The sequence below is a fragment of the Hyaena hyaena genome, unplaced genomic scaffold, assembly GCF_003009895.1.
Source record: "Hyaena hyaena isolate Hyena2069 unplaced genomic scaffold, ASM300989v1 scaffold_473, whole genome shotgun sequence".
In the NCBI taxonomy this organism is placed as follows: domain Eukaryota; kingdom Metazoa; phylum Chordata; class Mammalia; order Carnivora; family Hyaenidae; genus Hyaena; species Hyaena hyaena.
In genome coordinates this window covers 1,168,555-1,173,928 of record NW_024081105.1, presented here as the reverse complement: position 1 = coordinate 1,173,928, position 5,374 = coordinate 1,168,555, and positions in this window count along the sequence as shown.

The following is a 5,374-nucleotide window of genomic DNA, read 5'->3' as shown; positions in this document are numbered from 1 at the left end:
CCGACCCTGTGATTCCACACTACGACTCTAACAAAATCAAGTTTGGTGAAGTTATGGGTACGAAAGTATGACTTTATGGGTTCCCAAAGGGAATGGGAGATGAACACTGTTAGATACCAGGACAGCACTTTGAAGGAGCCTTCCTGGAAAGCAGAGCAAGAAACTCATTGGTCAAATAGGAAATGGCCTTAGGAGAGGGGTTTTATGCTAATAGAAATGATCACAGAGGGTGATCCTGGCAAGGCAGGGGGACGACAGGAGAGGTCTGTGAGTAAATGCCTGGCATCACTAGGGAACGCAGGCGATTCACTACTGCCGTGGGATGCAAGAACACATACGCGGGCCATGTCCAAAAATGTAACAAATTCAGAGTCTGTGGGTTGGACACATCAGATGCATCTACCCAAGGGACTGTGAGGATGCCAGACAACGATCATAAAGTTACAGGTCACAGTTCATTTTTACAGGTGGTAAATATATCAACTTTTTTTTTAAAGGCATATGCTAAATAGCATTAAACCTATTCAAACCCATGAAACCCACTAAGTAACAGGTTCCCTTGTGCCCAGAACTTGTGGCTCTGAGGACCAGAACGGCCAGAGTTCTGTCTGCTTTCACAAAGCTGCTGTGCTTCCTAAGTCCACGCATTCATTAACCCAGAAATCCACACACTGTGAGCTGTCCTGAACCACCCACGAGGCTAAAAAGAATCCTGACCCTTCGGCAGTGGCTGCTGCCTCCTGTCCCCAGATGAACAGTCAGCAAAATTACATTTTAAAAGGGAAAAACATTACCAAAAAAGAAAAAAAGAAGTAATAAGACTTAAAAAATACATATACTGAAATCAGCTTCATTAAAACCAAAATGTCACTCATGTTTTAAATAAAGTATTAGGTAAAACTATTATATTTTTAAAAATCTTCAAATGGTAAAACTGTCATGGTGCTCTTATGTTATAGATCAGGGGGTCTGCTGGCTTGACCTATGGTGCTTTGGGGGTCCACGTGGCAGCAAGGTACCTTCCTGTGCCCACTCACCATGCTGAATAGGTTCAAATATAACAGGAGATGAGACACATTTTTACTCCCGAGGGCTCTCACTCATTCCAGGGGCACCAGCATACCTAACGTGGCCACTGACCCTTGCTCACTTTCCTCCATTATCAGCTTTAGCCGCTGACCCCCAGGAAAGTGGCTGGGGGTGAGCACATCCCTCTCTTCTGGGCTCCATGAATGCCTGGTCAGGGTGTACTGTTCCTCACAAGAAGTCTCACTGTACTAAAGTTGCTTGGGGAGGCCTCTCATTTCCTACAGTATACTTAAGGGCAGCACAACTACATTCCAGGAGCTGTCTCTCCTGAACACAAGGCCAAAAGGGCACCTTCTGGAAAGTAATCTCCCACCCTTGAAGGGGAGGTATGAAGGCCAAGGTGAAGGCAAAGCAGGAAGTAGATAGATCTCATCCACCCAGGGAGGACTGAGGGCTGACCAAGGAACACTGATGGCTCCTCCTCTCCTCCTTGGAGAATTGATGGGTATAGAGAGAAATCTGGGACTTTTCTTACTTTTTTTGGGGGGGGGGGTGTTTACATGATGGCCAATGGGCCATCTCATTTAGTTCATGTGCCATGGGTTGGGTTCCAGCAAGTACTCAGCAAGGCCAGATTCATTCTTGTACCTGAAAAAGCCGACATCAGTAACAATTTGCATTTCTACACCATCACGGACATGCCCTTGACCAACAGGCTGACCAGCAAGAGCTGCAACTCCAAAGGGGCAGCTGTTCAGGTGCCGTGGTCCACGGGTAAGATCATGTCTTCTGAGAGGGGCCTCGGAGCCTGGTATATCCAGCTGGGGAGGCTCAGCATGTGTATCAGTCAGATGCCCTCCTCTGTGGTTCACAGGGACACAACGGAATCTCGAAATGCAAGAAGGCCTCCCAGCACTGGTGGCAGCTCATTAGCAGCCAGGTGAGTAGAATCTTGCACCCACGCCCGAGAGTCTTGCAGCAGTAGTTGAAGATGGCTGTCCTCTGTCAGCTCAGCCAAGTACATCAGCACGGGCCTCAGGAACAAGACCAGGTCCTTCTCGTCAGATCTGCAGGACCCAGGTGATTGGGAACTGGTTGGGGGTACTGCTTGAAGCACTGGGAGATGCCGGGAGCTCAGTGTACATGTGGTGTCCGCACCCCTGCCCCACCTGGGTGAGCCCCAATGCTCTCTCAGCCTTGACACATCACCCCAAAGCAGAGACTAGCAAGAAAGCCAGAAGGGACAGAGCCACGGGATTAAGACAGATACCTGGTCTGTCCCAATACTGGAAGAATCACCAGATGAGGGTCGTGGTCACCTGTTTCTCAGCTAGGCACCTAGTTCTTACTCTCTTCAAGGTAGCAATGTCTTCCGTTTTATAAAATTATAGTCCTTAAGGTCACATCTTAAGCCACTTGCTTAAGCTCAACGTAAGCAAGTTGAGCCACTTGCTCAACCACTCTCACTAAACTATTTTAGTGCTTCATTCACATCATTCCTTTAGCTGGGAAATCTTTTCCTCCTCTTGGCATCTGAGGGATGCCACCACTAATACGGAAGTTCCCTCTTCGGGTTCTTACAGCACTCATAAGACACTTGTGTGGTAGCACTTACAATATTTACTAAAGTTTCTAGCCGAAGTGTTTGCCTTCTCTGCTAGATTCTAAGAATAGCTGTTATATATTATGTATCTTCATATTTTCAATCCTTAGCTCACTGCTTAGAATATAAAATCTCAAGAATGCCTGCAAAGTCCTACATGTGCTGAAATATATGTATAAGCAGCCACACGGATATAGTGGCAATGAATGCTAAAATGTAAGCATAAAATCAGAATTCCTTTTAAGAAGAGAACTGCCTTTGTTTAAGAAAATGGTTTGATGGGGCACCTGGGTGGCTCAGTCGATTAAATATCCACTTTAGCTCAGGTCATGATCTCATGATTCTTGAGTTTGAGCCCCACACCTCTTAGCCCAGAGCCTGGAACCTGCCTTGGATTCTGTGTCTTCGTCTTCCTCTCTCTCTCTCTCTCTCTGCCCCTTTGCAGCTCATGCACATGTTCGCTGTCTTTCTCTCTCTCTCAAAAATAAATAAACATTTAAAATTTTTAAAAAATGCTTTGATGAACTGTTTTTGCATGTAGGGTGGGAAGGAGAAATCATATTACTGGAAGGGTAGAAAGGAAAAGACCATATTGCTAGAAGATGGAAAAAGACTTGCTTCATGCATCTTATCCTGGAGGACAGCCTCCCGCCAAATGGAACACCTATCTCAGATTTCAGGCAAGCAAGGAGTAAGTTTTTATTCCATTTGAATCATCATACATTTAGAATCTTAAGGGAGGTTAGCAAATATCCAAGACTTCAGTATCAATGCATAAAAGGAAAATACTTGATTAAAAATAATTTAACTGATCCAGTTCCTACTGTTGTAGGACAATGCAGGTTTTGTACTACTCTACATCCTAATTATGTCAAAAATTCTCAAGTGATCTTATTTTATACTTTGTGCAATCTCAAGAAGTCTGCTACATGTCCCTTTAAGTAAAGAGAATAGGTCTCCTTTTTTTTTTTTTTTTTTTTAATTTTTAATGTTTTATTTGTTTCTGAGAGAGAGACAGTAGGCAGGAGAGGGGCAGAGAGAGAAGGAGACACAGACTCTGAAACAGGCTCCAGGCTCTGAGCTAGCCGTCAGCACAGAGCCCGACGTGGGGCTCGGACCCACAAACTGTGAGATCATGACCTGAGCCGAAGTCGGATGCTCAACTGACTGAGCCACCCAGGCGCCCCTGAGAATAAGGTCTCCTATGTACTACTGTTAGTGTAGGAATGAAATTCTTCATGTTTATAACTGTAATCAGCTCAATGAAACATTAGGTATTTTCGTTTCCAATTTTAATGTCTTATTTTAACTGTCATTCAAGTTTTTCTCACTTGCTATGCTAGTATATTGAATATAGTTTTAATAAGCTGTTAATAATTAGACCCAATTATCTTTCAATATGAAGAGAGGAAAAAATAGGGTTTTTTTTATCACTTACTCAGATACTGTGGCAAGTGATTTTTTTTATAGATTTTATTATATTAGTATTATTACAATTCTCCACGTTATTCTATTTGAGAGATGACGGTATACAGCAACCAATGACTAATTTTCCCAACATTACACATAATTCAAATCTAACTCTATGATCCCATACCCAATCTCTTTAAATGTCAGCTGTAGTATCTAGCCATCTCTTCAGTCTTCAACTACTATACTGTGCTCATTGTTGCTGAAAAACTTCCTTGCTCTCTTAACTCTACATGCTATATTCTAAACAATGTGAAATATATATTTTTATCTTAAATATCTCATTTTCAGATACATATTTCTAACTATATCCTAGATATTGAGATATGGAAGATACTGTGGCACCAAACTGAATCTATTTTATATACACTTACATTTTCCACTTCTTCTATATTTAATCCTGAGTTCATTGCAAAACCATTCACAAACTTGAAAATCACCCTCAACCCATGTATCTATTTTATTCCATGTATTTGATAACTGGAGAGTTCTGCCTACACTGCTTCTGAAATCCTTCTCGGTGTTGTCCTTGCATCTTGATCTCTGTGTGAAGCAGGGTGCCAGAGGGAAACAGGTGGATTGCCAAATCTGCTACGTTTAGAATGTTTCAGACGGTTCTATTTTCAGGGCAGGATTTAGGGAAGTGAGCAGAGACAATGCAGTATCTCCGAACTATCAACACTGGAGTAGTTCTTTCCACTACTCAAGGAAAGAGAAAGGAGAGAGAACTTACCAGAAACCAGAGAGGCAATTAATACACAGAAGGTGGCTTGATACAAGTGGTCTTCAGAAAATAGATAAGCTAGGAGGGATACAGCCAAATAAATAATTATTTTTAGCTGACTCCATGCCTATTGTCAAATTTCCTACTGCTACTTCCCATCGCCTGATCCCAGAATCTAATTGGAAATTGGAAGACCACAGAATGCAATCACTTTAACCCAGCCTTGTAGGGAAAAGATTAGGAGGCAGAATGGTGAAGAGCGGACCTTTGTTTGAGTTCTCATGTCTTTTCCTAACTTCTGCCCTAGCCCCTAATTACCATTCCAAGTTAAAGTCATGTATTCTTTCAAAATGAGAAATCTGACTTTTATTCTTCGTGACATTAAATTCTGAATGGAATCCCTGCATCTTCAGAGATAACTACAAAATATTTAATAATCTATAAAAAACTGTTTACTTCCAACTCTTGGTTTTGGCTCAGGTCATGATCTCATGGTTCGTGAGTTCAAACCTCGCATCGGGCTCTACACTGGCAGTAGGGAGCCTGCT